We start from the raw sequence: 15,903 nt of genomic DNA on the forward strand, positions 1-15,903 counted from the left end.
AATGGGTGGGCTTGTATTCCCGTCTTGCTAATTGTTTGGCATAGGGTGTCCAGCACTGTAGCTTGTTGGTCATTGAGTGGAGCTGGGTCTTAGCACTGAGATGGAGACCTTTGGGAGACCTTTCACTGTTTGGTATTACATGGATCCAGGAGGTCTCTGGTGAACCAATATCCTGAACTCGGCTCTCCCGCCTCAGAGACACAGGCCTGACACCCGCTTGTAGTAGCAAGACCCTGTCAGCCACATGGCTCAGAAGAAAAGGGAGAAGAAAGAAACAAAGAAAAAATAAAATTATTAAAATAAAAAAAATTATTAAATTTTTATAAATAATTAAAAGTAAAAAAACAAAAACAGAAAGAAGAGAGCAACCAAACCAAAAACCAAATCCACCAATGATTAGAAGCACTAAAAACTATATTAAAAAAAAAAAAAAGACAGAATCCTAGGACAAATGGTAAAAGCAAAGCTATACAGATAAAATCATGCAAAGAAACATACTCATACACACTCACAAAAAGAATAAAAGGAAAAAAATATATATATATATATCGTTGCTCCCAAAGTCCACCGCCTCAATTTTGGCATGATTCGTTGTCTCTTCAGGTATTCCACAGATGCAGGGTACATCAGGTTGATTGTGGAGATTTAATCCACTGCTCCTGAGATTGCTGGGAGAAATTTCCCTTTCTCTTCTTTATTGGCACAGTTCCTGGTGTTTAGCTTTGGATTTGGCCCTGCCTCTGCGTGTAGGTCAACTGAGGGCATCTGTTCATTGCTCAGATAGGACGGGGTTAAAGTAGCAGATGATTGGGGGCTCTGGCTCACTCAGGCCGGGGGGAGGGAGGGGTACGGAATGCGGGGCAAGCCTTTGGCGTTAGAGGCCGGTGCGACATTGCAACAGCCTGAGGCACGTCATGTGTTTTCCCGGGGAAGTTGTCCCTGGATCATGGGATCCTGGCAGTGGTGAGGTGCACAGGCTCCTGGGAGGGGAGGTGTGGGTAGTGACCTGTGCTTGCGCACAGGCTTCTTGGTGGCTGCAGCAGCAGCCTTAGCATTTCATGCCCATCTCTGTTGTCTGCGCTGATAGATGCGGCTCGTGCCCATCTCTGGAGTTCATTTACGTGGTGCTCTGAATCCCCTCTCCTCGCGCACCCCAAAACAATGGTTTCTTGCCTTTTAGGCAGTTCCAGACTTTTTCCCAGACTCCCTCCCGGATAGCTGTGGCACACTAGCCCGCTTCAGGCTGTGTGCACGCAGCCAACCCCAGTCCTCTCCCTGGAATATGACCTCAGAAGCCCAAGCCTCAGCTCTCAGGCCCCACCTGCCCCGACGGGTGAGCAGAGAAGCCTCTTGGGCTGGTGAGTGCCGGTCGGCACCGATCCTCTGTGCAGGAATCTCTCCACTGTTCCCTCCGCACCCTGTTGCTGCGCTCTCCTCCACGGCTCCGAACCTTACCCCCACCCAGCCCCCGTCTCTGCCAGTGAAGGGGCTTCCTAGTGTGTGGAAACATTTCCTCCTTCACAGCTCCCTCCCAGAAGTGCAGGTCCCGTCCCTATTCTTTTGTCTCTGTTTTTCCTTTTTTCTTTTGCCCTGCCCAGGTACGTGGGGAGTTTCTTGCCTTTTGGGAAGTCTGAGGTCTTCTGCCAGCATTCAGTAGGTGTTCTGTAGGAGTTTTTCCACATGTAGATGTATTTCTGATGTATTTGTGGGGAGGAAGGTGTCTCTACGTCTTACTCCTCTACCATCTTGAAGGTCTCACCCCCATATTTTTATGTTAGTAGTTTCACATGGGAAATTTTCAAAAAAAATAGGCAGAACAATACAATAGATTTTATAACTGTAAGCACTGCAGTATAGACTTACTCCTGTGTGGTCCCAAAGTATTTTGCTCATATAAATCTAATTGCACTTGTTACAATCTATTACTTATGTCTGTCTTTGCTTCCCCAACTGCAGTGCTTACAGTCAACATATAAAATCTATTGTACTGAATATTTCATTCAAATATTCTTATATGTATATTTACAGAATCTTTTGATTTTGTTCCTATCCAAGCTCACTTATCTATTTAAAATTTAGAAACACATATTTTACTATACAACTGTGACTAATGTATCAATAGTGCTCAATCTTGTTATTAGAGCCAAAAACAGCAAGGAAACATTAATTCCTCATTCTTACTTATTCCAGCTCATTTACATTTGTTGTGCTTATGTTTAGTTGGTTGATTAATTGAGTAAACTTTTGGCTACAATGATAAAAGTCAGAATAACAATAGATTAATCCACATAGAAATTTAATTCTCTCTTACATATAGTCAGAGCAAAAAATATTCCTGGTGTGATATGGTGGCTGTATCAGGCTCTATCAGTGCAAGAGTCCCAGCCTCTTTCTATCTTGCTGGTCTGCTACACACAAATGTATGGACACCAAGCGGGGGAAGTGGCGGGGGGGGTGTGTGATGTGATGAATTGGGAGATTGGGACTGACATATTTACACTAATATGTATAAAATGGATAACTAATAAGCACCTGCTGTATAAAAAATTAAATTAAATTAAATTTAAAAATTAAAAAAAAACCCACTCCTTTTTGATATCAGCATTCCAGCTAGCAAGACTGCGAGAGGCAAAAATATAGGGCATCACTTTGCCTCCTAAGGCATGGCCTGAAAGTCATCCATGTCACATTCTCTCAAATCCCATTGCCTAGAAGGCAGTCACATGGCTATACCTAAATGCAGGGACGGCTGGGAAATAACGTCTTCAGCTGTCACATATGTTTTAATCTTAACATTGAAAGGGTGGGAATGGAAATGTAAGACAACTAGCAGCGTCTGCTGCAGTTGGGTTCATTCTCATTTTGTTACCATCCTGATGTCAAATGGTAATACACAGCAAATATGAATATAATGTTTAATTCCTTTGCCTATTGGAAGAAGAGAACACCAATCTTTTTGGAAAATCATGTGATCTTCTAAGAGCTTCTTTTTAAAATATTTAATTAATTAATTAATTAATTAATTAATTTTATTCTTGGCTGTGTCTGGTCTTAGTTGCTGCACGCGGGATCTTTGTTGTGGCATGTGGGCTCTTAGTTGTGGCACGCGGGCTTCTCTCTAGTTGTGGTGTGTGGGTTTTCTCTCTCTAGTAGACATGCGGGCTCAGTTGTGGCATGCAGGCTTAGTTGCCCTGCAGCATGTGGGATCTTAGTTCTCCTACCAGGCTTTGAACCCACATCCCCTGCATTGGAAAGCAGACTCTTCACCACTGGACCACCAGGGAAGTCCCTAAGAGCTTCTTATAGTTGGAAGTTATACAAAGTCTGGCATACTAATGGTGCTGATATACTGTCATTTAGTTATTTGCAGGACAACATTTACATGCAGTAGTAATATATTTTTTTATTGACTGGTGTATAATAATAAAAGTATAATATAATATTTATATTATATATTTATATAATTTATTTATATAATATAATTAATAATATAATGTAATTAATAATATAATATAATTATTTATATAATATATATTTATATTATAAAATAGGCCATTAATGCCAGTATTATCCTAAAATTTAAAACTCCCTTTCCTCACCTCTACCCCAGTTTTTTCTGTTTTGTTCCCACTACATTTCTATTATTACATTTTTAACACATGCCTAGTACATAAAATAACAGTATAGGTTGGGGATGACATTTAAAGAATACTTTGAAAAGCTTACCATTTAACAGTATTTATTATAATTATTATAGTAAACAGCTACCTCTCATATAGTCTCTGAAAATAAAACCAATCTCACATAAATTTCTTCCCATTGAATGCATTAGTAGGCAAAAAAAAATTATTTGAGGGGACCTTTGGGAGTACACAGGAAACAAGGAAAAGTAACTTAAGAAAACTTGAAAAACATGCAAAACACAAGTATAGCAGGAGATAAGGACTCCTACATCCCCCAACCCTGCTGAATAGAATAGAATGTTTCTAACGTTTCCATGCCCTATCTTTCTTCTTAAACTGTCCTCAGATACACTTCCTCCAAAACCATTTCTCCATCATCACTACATTCCTCCCATTTCTGTGACTAACTGAAATAGATGATTTTCTCCTCTCTCTACTATTCCACGTGAAAGAACAAGAATGCACGCAGACTACTGAAGTAAGAAAATATAAACTCATAAATAATGTAATATAGTTACACATTAATAAGACTGATTTTCCTGAGGGACGCTGAGAAAGCAGGTTGTTAGTATATAGTCTCACCATGTGTATATTTATTTACATCTATTTTTTTCTCATTATAAAAATAATAAATCTTCAAGGTGGGCAAAATCAAACAGTACAGAAATATGTCATAGAGTGAAAATTCATTAATATTGATAATGACCTTTGAAAATTGCATCCTATATTGTCTTAATGATAACCCAGAACCTTTAAGAAACATTTTAATTATTCCTCTGTGTAACAAGGCAGATAATTATACAACAAATATATGATCTCAAATATTAGTTACATTCTAATATCTGGAAAATCTGTGTGTGTGTGTGTGTGTGTGTGTGTGTGTGTGTGTGTGTATGAGTTTGGTTCCTGAAATTGCTAAATAAATAAATCATTCTTGAATCAGTAAATAATAGATAATTATGAGTGTGTGCTTTTACATGATTTATTCATATAAAGATAATGCTCAGTATTGGTGTGGATAATATGAAATATTTACACCCTCTTTGTGAGCATATACAGGGGTATGCTTTTTCTGGAGTACAATCTGTCTAAAAGCATCAAAAGCTAGAGCATATTCTTATACTGTGTGAATGACTAAAAAATTACATTTATAATAATTTTTTTTTAATATTTATTTATTTGGCTGTGCCGGGTCTCAGTTGCAGCAGGCAGGCTCCTTAATTGTGGCTCGCTGGCTTACAGGAATTTATTTTAAGAAAATAACTAGAGGTGTGCTCAACGACCTATGTCTTTGCGGTATTTATACTAGTAAATGCCATTTCATTGTGGTATTTGTAGTAGTAAAAATTTTAAACATGCTAAATTTCAAACAAAGGGAGATGGCCAAAGAAATATAGTTGATCTAACTAATGAAAAACCAGAAATTCATTAAAAATCACAATCTCATAAGCTTTATAATATTGGAAAACATCAAATGAAACAAAAGTACAGTGTAAAGTTGATTATACATTGTCATAGCAATTTATTTGTGCATATTTATATGCATATAAATTGAATAGAAAATTAACAGCATTTAAACTTTCTTTTATGTTTCTGTATTTTTCAACATTTTCTTTTTATTTATAAATTATACATCAAAAAGAACCATTATGTGTATAGTTCCCCTAAGACCTTTTTCATCCCACTGAGTACTATTATGTTGTAATAGAGAATAGAACATACTGGTATCTATGAAACAGAAGTGTAAGTGATTGGTGTAATGTCTGTACAAGGCTTAGTAGATGGGCCCCCACTGTGCAGAAATAAAAGAGGTACCATTAATTTTGTAGTTGATGTGAAAATTACCCTTGAGTTTATACAGTGCACAACTCACATGGTTATATTAGGAAGCCATGGTAGGAGACTAAGAAGTGATAAGAATGAGGAAGATACAGAAAATCTCTTGTTATTAACGTTTAGCCTCTGTATCAGAAGGGATGGGTGTATTCTAATTCAGGATTCATTATACTATGACCAACTCAGCCCCATCACATTTTGTTAAAAAAAAAAGTTTTATTGGAACACAGAATGCTCATTTGTTTATCTCTTGCCTATTGCTACTTTTACACTACAACAAAAGAGCTGAGTATTTGTGAGGGTATAGCCTGCAAAGCCAAAATCCTCACTATGTTATTCTAGATGGAAAAGGTTTACCAACCCCTGCTCAAAGTATACTGCAATCATGAAAACAAATCAACAACAACAAAACAAGTAAATGAAAATCTCATAAAGTATAGTAGTTATTATACTGCCCAACAATATTTTCTGTTCTCTTTTCCATCAGGAGGATTGCACTTTCTTGACCTCTTGAATTTAGGCAAGGCTATAGGACTTGCTTTAGCAATAAAATGTGACCAGAGCACCATGAATCACTTCCTGGTTGAAGTATTAAAGATATAATAAGGTATAAATAAAAGTATGTATTCCCATCCTCTATCGCATTCTGCTGCTATAGTTATTAAAGATCTGATGAAGTAGAGGTGTAATCTAGGATGCTGAACCCCACCATGTAGAACAACTGCCTTGGAGACAGCTGCCTGGAAAGCTGCCAACCCCAGCAGAAATTGAGAAAGAAACAAATCTTTGATGTTTTAAGCCACTGAGATTTGGGGCTGTTTATTACCATAATATTTACCCAGCTTATTGTGACTGATACAGAGAGTAACATTTTGTTTTAAACCATGTATTAATGGTGAATAGATTCACAATAAAATACCAGGCAACCATTTCTTCAACTGCCTTAGCACATGAACATGAAAGATATAGGATAGAATTCCTCAATGAAATTTGTGACTACTATCTTAAATGCAGCTAAAATTTTAAGAAATGGAAAGTGTATATATTCTTACTAATACTCCCATACCAACATATTTTAGAGTTGGCAAACCATTACAGAATTAAGATAGTTTGTCAAAGAATTATAGTCACAAGAAAGAAAAAAATAATCAAAATTAGATATATATCATCAAAAATAAATATTTGATATAATGCTGTTTAAATTATCAGCTATTTATTCCTACCTCAGGTTTAAGAAAAACTCTACTTTTCATAATTCTATGATTTTTTTCTTTTTTACCATTACCATTTGTGCTATAGCAAAACAGCAAATTGACTGGAGCTAGTAGCTCATTATTTTAACAATGATGACGTTCACAATATTGTTTTTTCCTTTTGAACTGTAGCACAAAAGAAAATGGGTTTTAAAAACTGAAGTTTGAATTAGATGGAACTTTTTGTTTTGGTTTAATAGTATCAGTGCTGGGTTAATTAAGCTCACAAGCCTGGGCTTTTCATAGCAGTCATTAATTTTCCATGAGGTTGAAATTGAGATAGTGTGGAAGATTTCACCATCATGTCATACTGAATGTTTGAATGTGGTTTGACCAAATTTCTCCGGCATATAGTCTTCTTATCCCCCCAAAACAGCTAAAGCATCATTTGTGAATATGAAAAATGTCCCAATCATTTAAATTTAGGATTCATAGCTTTTCATGTAACCTAAGTTTCTAGGCTCTCTTCAATAAATGGAAATAATAAGTGTTGACAGAAGGAAAAACTTTAAATTCTGACATTTGATAAGTCTTGAGGAAATGTCTCCTGTATCTGTTTCCCTTTTTATAAAAAGGATTATGGTGTGCTTTCCATTTAGAAAGTATTAAAAACATAACTTGTATTTAAAAAATCACAGGGAGTGAAATAAATTATACATGCATACACATATATACACACACATACATATAATCTACAGATGATAATTGATAAATATTTAACAATGAATTTATAGTAATTACATTTTAAAACATATGAAAAGTAGATAAGGGAAATAATTTGGGCAGAGTACACTTCAAACGAGATAACCTCATCATAAAATTTCTATCATTAATATTCTCCCTCAACTGTAGTAGCACGTTTGTTTTATAAATTGAGTCACAAAGGATTCTTTTTTCAAACTCAAATTGGTAAAACTATTTGGAGCATGAAAGAAAAGATCCAAAGGGCCAGCTGGGAACAAAGCACAGTGATCAGAATTCAGGATAAGCTACAACACATAATAATCCTAATTACCAGTCTTTAATTAAACCAAATACACTGAATAAATTTCATACTTCCCATCTTCCTGGCTATTGGGCTGAGATTGTTTTGATTTTGCCTGACCCCAGGAGGGTCAAGGAGGCAATTGCACTGAGTGATTTTTTTTCTATAAAAGAAAAGCCAATGTTAATTTCCACCTGTGTTAAATTTGGTCAACATTACACAATATTACTGTCTCCCTGATAACCTTAGGTTTCTTCTAAAACAGTTTTTTTGTTTGTTTGTTTTGTGATTTTTTTTTTGTTTTTTGGTGTATAAGCAGGCCTGATTTTTTTAGTTGCACTTTTCAAATTTAGGCTTTATTTTTTTCCTTTGCTTGATTTTTCATAGATTTCTAGGACATTAATATACTGCAATATAGCATTTATCACCTGTTTGCTAGACCTTACCTGCACTCTCACAGAGATGGAATTCCTATGTCTTAGTCCATTTGGGCTGCTATAGTAGAATATCATATATGGCTGTCTTCTTGCTGTGTTCTCACATGGCAGAAGAGGTAGGAGAGCTCTGTAGGATCTTTTCAGAAGGGCACTAATCCAATTCATGATAGTTCCAACCTTATGACCTAATCACCTGTCATAGTCCCCACCTCCAAATACCATCACATTGGGGATTAGGTTTCAACATATGAGCACCCAGGTCCTGCAGATACCAGTGGCCCGCCTTTGAAACCACTTTGAGCCCCTACCCCAGACCTTACACTCTGGGTCTGTGATAGGAGTAGCAGCTCTGATGATCTCCGAAGCATCTTCAGCCTCATTCTTCCGTTGTGTTAGGGAATAGTTCAAGCTTTCTTGAGATGTCTAATTCATACTAAGCATATCAAATGGTTGCTTGGCCACATCCTTAGTGTTTTCATTCTTTGTAATATGAATAGGCTGAGCATTTTCCAAATCTTTAACTTCTGCTTCCTTTTTTGCATAAATTAACAACTCTATCTTTACATTATTTCTCTTCTCTCATTTTACTATGAGCAGTCAGGATGAACAAAGCCACATCAACACTTTACTTAGAAATAGCTTCAGCAAAATATTCATTTTTATCACTTGTAAGGTCTACCTTCCACAAAACACTAGAACACAAACTCAATTCAGCCAAATTCTTTGCCAATTTACAACAAGGATTGTCTTTTCTCCATTGTCCAATAACATGTTCCTCATTTCTTTCTGATACCTCTTCCTAATGGCCTTTACTGTCCATATTTTTATCAACATTTCTGTTCGGGATTATTTAAGTATTTTCTAAAAAGGTTGAGACTTTCTCTACAGCTCCCCTCTTTTCTGTGTGAGCTCTCACCAGAATTGACTTCAAAGGTCCTTTCATGGCAATGTAGGGTTTTTTTTAGAATGAGCCTTAAATCTCTTTCAGACACTACTCATTACCCAGTTCCAAAGCTGCTTCCACATTTTTGCTTATTTATTATAGCAGCACCCTACTCCTGGTACCAATTTCTGTCATGGTTTGTTTGGGCTGCTATAATAGAATGGGTAGCTTATAAACAACAGAAGTTTTTTCCTTATAGTTCTGGAGGATGGGAAGTCTAAGAACAAGGAGTCAGCTTATTCAGTGTCTGGTGAGAACCTATTTCCTGGTTCATAGACAACATCTTCTCTCTATGTTCTCACATGGCAGAGGGGGTAGGGGAGCTCTCTGGGGTCCCTTTTATAAGGGCACTGATCTCTTTGAGGAGAGTTCCACTCTCATGACCTAATCACTTCCCAAAGGCCTTACCTCCAAATATCATCACACGGTTTCAAAACACAAATTTATTATTCAACATGAGACACAATGTCTTATCTGAGGAAGAGATACATTTTGCTTTTTGATGCCTTTGTCTAAACGGAGCCTTCTTACTAATGTCCCAAAATGTCAATCTATTTTATTTTAAGTAATACAGTCTTGGAGGAATAACACAAATTTTAAAGAAAATATTACAAGCAGCACATGTAAATTCTAGTAACAATTAGTGACATTTCTTAATATCGTGGTAACATTGTTCCTCAATGTGACTGTAGGAAACTAGCTAACAATGTGTGACAACTACTGCTGAACTTATTAAGACTGAAAATATGTTTAAGTAGCTTTCTTTTCTAGTATAGAGAAGATATCTTGGAAAGCAATCTTTTCATTTTAATTCTGATAACTTGGTGACTTGACATGTGTCCAACTCTAATTTTTTAAAACTGGATCCAAACCAGGTTACTGTATGTCAGTCTTCCCTGTGAATTATTGATAAGAGTAAGAAAGAGCCAACACTTGATCTCCTAAGGAACATTAACACATGGGGGATACAACAGTCTTACAAAAGAAAATGAAAATTTGAAAGGAATAAAGCTTATGACTAGTGAACTCTGAGAACATAAAGTACTTTGAAACCAAAAATATATCCAATACAACAAAACCAAGACCCTAGTAAAAGAAAACCATAATCTGCTTCTGATCTAAGAATGTATTATACATTTTCCTCAGTGAGAGAGACAAGGCACCCTTTATTATCAGGAAAATTCTATTTTTTTCCTTCCCCAAAGCCTAATAAGACTGTGTTGAATATTGTGTGAACCAAGGATTCTTTATATAAATATTGCTTTTAAGAATGCCATGACAGTTACAAGTGTTTCTTTTTGGTGCTTTAAGGGGTGAACTTCTTAGTTCACATGACAAAATACAGGCACTGGATCTTATGGTATAAAAGTTTTCTCTAGCTTTTTCATCTAGCTTTCCACAGTGTTCAGTGTTAATGTTTACTGTCTCTTCAATGTCTGTAGGAAAATGTCAAATTTATCATGCAAGGTTCTAATATAAGTAAATATGTATTATATATAGTCTAATATAAGTAAAGGATCTGTTAATTTACCATAAAAAAAAGAATGCCATGAATTGCTTTGAAATAAAATTGTTAAATTAGGAAAGTAAAATCAGCCACTGCCTGATTTAGTTTCACGTCTTGTTTTTTTTTTGTCGCACTGTGCGGCAGGTGGGATCTTAGTTTCCTGACCAGGGATCAAACCCATGCCCCCTGCAGTGGAAGCGTGGGGTCTTAACTGCTGGACTGCCAGGGAAGTCCCCACATCTCTCTTATTCCTTTTCCAGGACAATTGGTGGCCCCTGATGCTGTGAGGGGGAGTTTCTAGAGGTCAGCAACCATTTCTTGGTCATCTCTTTAATGTTTATTTGAGTGCACTTTCCCATGAATATTTTTTAAATGATGAATAGAAATTGAAACTTATTTCTTTGGTTGAGGGAGGGAAATCTTGCTGGCAAAGAGCCAAAAGAGGAAGACACATTAAAGTGAATGAACACTCCCATTAGCTCTTTCTACATAAGCCTTAACCACTTGAAAGAAAATTTTCAAGCCCGACTAAGTCTCAGGCGTTGAGAACAAATCTATTAGCTGTACCAAAAAACAAGAAGGGAAATAAAAAGAAGGGTAATTTAATTAAAGGAAATAATAAATATGGAAAAGTGAAGAGGAATAAATCTATTGTAACTTAAGTTTCTGATTTTTAAAGTTACTTCAGAAAGGGGGTGAGGCACAACAACTGACTTCAACTCCAGCCAATTACAAACATTTTTGTAAATTGCTTCCTCTGTATTATGTTGGCCTGAATATGCTTTATATCCAGCTACTTTTTAGTGGGCCTAATGACTTTTTTGGAAGGATGTAAGCAAGACAAATATTGTGTAATTATTGGAGAGGGTCATCAATTCTTGGAGAAAATTAATGAAAATAATTTGAACAGGAGAAAAACGGTGATAATTCCTTTTTGTACAAGCTTTGGAAACTATCTTTGACATATTTTGGGGCTTCTAGCTTTTAAAATAAGACCAAAGTATTAAAAATGATATAGAAATGTGCCTGAACTTGTAATTATTGGGTGATGAAGAGCTGTTTTTAAAGGTTTGATTTTCAGAGTCTGGACAAAAGGAAGACAGCTAAAAGGAAGTATTAAAGGTACTATTATAACTGCTAGTAAATGTTTTATAGCAAATAGTTCAGTAAAACAAAATAGTTTTTAAAATTTATTGTGGTACATAGAGAGATAAATAGAACCATTAGCTCAATACTGACAGTGTCAGCAGAGGAACATGGCAACAACAAACACAGATAGTTTTAGTAAAATGAATGTCTGCTTCTAAACCTTGCCATGGATGCGAAAAGAAAATTATTTGGTAGAAATGTGTAAATGAGTATGTTATTGGTAGGAAAAATTATATGTAAAAGTTGTGTGTGTATATATATACATATAATTGTGTCCTTATGCCTTAGATGACAGTGGTATAAATCAGGAGATCATATGATTACATATTAACTGGAAAATTGTTTTTATAATTGTAGAATAGGTAGAAAAGTATAAAGAAGTACCTTCCTAAGCTTTTGTTCTCTAGTTGAATCTATTCTGAAGGAGACCTAATACCCCAGACTATATAAGGCTGCTTTGACATGAAAGAGCAAAGGCAGTATACCTTTCTTTTTAGAAAACTAGTATTACCTCCTATTATATTTATATCAGACTTAATTTACTTTATAACCATTAACACCAATATAGATGGAAAATACAATTAAATGGAAACACTTTGAACTTCAGCAATTATGTGATGTTTGAAAATATTCTAAATTCAAAATGTTACTGACAGCAAGTTACTGGTTATTCTCTAGGTAGACCATTCATTGAGAAGGGAAGGTGAAAAGTGTTTATACAGAATTTTTCCAAGAGGTATTTATAATCATTGGTTAGCATCAAAAATGGCAGTTATTTAAATTGGAAACTTTGGTCTTTATCCAGTTGTAGTAAATTAAATCTTCACTGATACAGGAGAAAAGTATGGTTTAATTTTATACCTTTTTTTTTCAAATTCAATTTAGTACTACCTAAATGTACTTTTCCATATAACTTTCTCATAAAGAGCACAATTCTCACTCTGAAGGAGAAAAAAATAGTTCAGTGAACAAATTCAAGAACCCTTTATTTCTGGCTTGAATTATAGGAAAATGAATCTAGAAGTGTTGACTGTTAATTAAAATCATTATAACTATACAAGATTAAAGCAGTATTATTTGAAAATAAAATCTATGGATCAATAATAATTTTGAAAACATTATTGCTAAAGACAGTTTCATCCATATGTATGATTAAAGATAAAAAGAGTTTGAAATTCACCTCTAATTTCTCAGTGAAGTAGACAGTCAGAAAGTTTGTTCATAATATTTACAAATAGATTTTTAAAGTTTAGATTTTGTATATAATCTTAAATAAAATACTCTCTATTTTATGCTTAACCTCATGCCATAAAGTGAAAATGAGACTTTGTACTACCCTGGATAAATTTTAGGACATTTTATTTTATAAATACTTACAATTGAAATTATCCTATATCTACTAACCCTTGATTTTTTTACTGTACTTTGTCCCCCACCTTACTCTTCCTATTAATTAATTAATTCATTCACTCATTCATCTCTTTGTCTGATTCTCCCCAAGAATGGAAGTTCTACAATAAGAAGGACATTGTTTGCTTTTTTCACTCCATGTATATCCATTTTCTGGAAATTTTCCTGGTCTCATAATTGGTGCTTGATTATCATTTGTTCACAAAAAAGACATTAATTCCTAACTCTTTTGAAGTTTTGACCTAAAATTTCCTTGCTTTCACCTAAGAATCTTATCTCTACATCCATATTTTAGCATCTGTGGTGTGCTGGTCAGTGCTTAAACACTGACTCTCCAAGAAAGAAAAAGGAAAAAAAGAACACCCTCATATATAGCGTTTGCTGATTACTATGGTGGGAATTCCCCCCCATTGATGATGCAATCAGAAGAGAGAAGTAGAAACGTGACTGGACCAATTTCAGTAGAAGAGACTAGAATAGTAATGCATTTCTATACGTTAAAACGTTCAAAGATCAAATGCTGTCACAGCTACATTCTGTGACATTTCTACATTAGGAAAAGATAATTTCAATACATTTAAAGTATTCCACTCCAAAAAGTGGGAATATCTCTGATCAGTATTATAAATATTTTACAATCATAAAAACAAAACGTAAAAAGAAGATATGAATAGAAAAGTATAGAACAAATTTTATTTATTAATGTAAAAATTCCAAATAATTATAAAGATTATATATTAATTGTATAAATAAATGGAGTAAATAAAACTCAGCAGTGGATTACAGAATTAATATACTACAACCAAGTGGTTTGTTATTTTATATATGAAAATTGGAGAATAAAACATTGAAAAATGTACTTCCCTGGTGGCAAAGTGGTTAAGAATCTGCCTGCCAACATAGGTGACATGAGTTCGATCCATTGTCTGGGAAGATCCCACATGCCACAGAGCAACTGAGCTTATGAGCCACAACTATTGAGCCTGCACTCTAGAGCCTGCAAGCCACAACTACTGAGCCCACATGCCACAACTACTGAAGCCCATGGACCTAGATCCCATGCTCCACAACGAGAGAAGCCACCTCAATGAGAAGCCCAAGCACCACAACGAAGAGTAGCCCCTGCTTGCCGCAACTAGAGAAAGCCCACACGCACAGTAAGGAAGACCCACGGCAGACAAAAATAAATAAAATTTTTTTAAAAATTGAAAAAAATAAATGTGCTTACCTCTAGGATTTTACAAACGGTTTCTCATAAAGCTATCTGTTTATGTTTATTCTCTTGCACTGGGTCTTCTCATCTGCTGGATGAAATTTTGGGGAAGTGTCATGACTTTTGAGGTCATTGTTAGTAATGAATGTTCAATATTTTTAGGCCCAGTCCAGCATAGTAACAAAAAGTTTAAATGCCATCCCTTCTCTCCTCAATTTTTTTCTTTCCCATCTCTAAACTGCAAGACACACACCTGAAGTAGAAAGAGACTGTGTGCATAGCGCCTTTCCCCCATATTTTACGTGTTCTTTTCTCCAACCTCTGCCTGTTAACCAAGTTTCTACCCTTCACTGGATCACAGAATGAGGATGGAGGAAAGGAAACAGTAATGATCTGACTTGACTAGTGCCATTGTCAGAGGGCAGAACCGTTCCAGATTTGGCAGGTGTTTAAAAGCTGACCCTTTTCATCATGGGACATACCAGTGGCTTTTTCAGAAAATTAACCATTTCTCTGGGTATCTTGCCCATAGTTCTCTTCATATAAATATTTGCATCTCTTTGTTTCGGAATCCCAGTAATTCATCTCCCTGTATGGATTAAATTGTATCCCCAAGTGGCTTTAAACAGAATCCAAGATCACTCTTTCCTGCCTTTCTCTTCCTTTCCAAGCCACAAAGATTTTTAACTACAAGATTATGTTGTTTAACAAATATAGTGCTATCGGATGATTCATTTCTTCCTGAGTGACCTTTACTCATTGGCATCGTTCAAGGAATTTGTCCATATTATCTAACTCATCAAATATGTTGTCATTAAAATTTTCAGAATATTTCATTATCATCTTTATCTCTTTAAAGTATCTTGAATAGTATGTATTTCTCCCTATTACTTTATTAGGACCTCTACTACAAATATGAATATAAGTAATAAGAATAGGCACCCTAGTCTTATTCCAGACTTTTGGAATTTAAACAGATTCTGGGACTCATTTCCCTGTGGCTCCCTCCTTTCCAAGATGCTTTCACTCATGTTTCAGCTGTTCTGGCAGCCCAGCCAGTAAAATTATGCATTTCTATTTGAATGTCAGTTATCTTTGCCTTGTGGACTAGTGGAAAATCCTCAGAAAAAAATTTTTCAGGAAAAAATTTCACACAAACACAAATCTAACTATAGAGTTTTTATCTACTTCAAGGGTCTATATATCTGTAGCTTCTGCCAGATTTTGATCACTCACAGGTGTTTCAAATAGCAGCTTTTAGATATTTTGTATAGAATTTATAATTGTTATCCATGGTAGGGTATGCATTCATTACCAAAAAAGTAACTACATAAATCACTTTTAAAATCTGGAAAACATCACATTAAAAAAGGAAAATATAAAATAAACTATATTTTTATTATATATTATGGTACTCAGTGCTTATAGAATCTATTAGTTTAATTAGTTAAAGTAAATACTTGGAAAGTTTTCAATTTGTGAATGTG

Source organism: Phocoena phocoena, chromosome 9 (genome assembly GCF_963924675.1).
Source record: "Phocoena phocoena chromosome 9, mPhoPho1.1, whole genome shotgun sequence".
In the NCBI taxonomy this organism is placed as follows: Eukaryota; Metazoa; Chordata; class Mammalia; order Artiodactyla; family Phocoenidae; genus Phocoena; species Phocoena phocoena.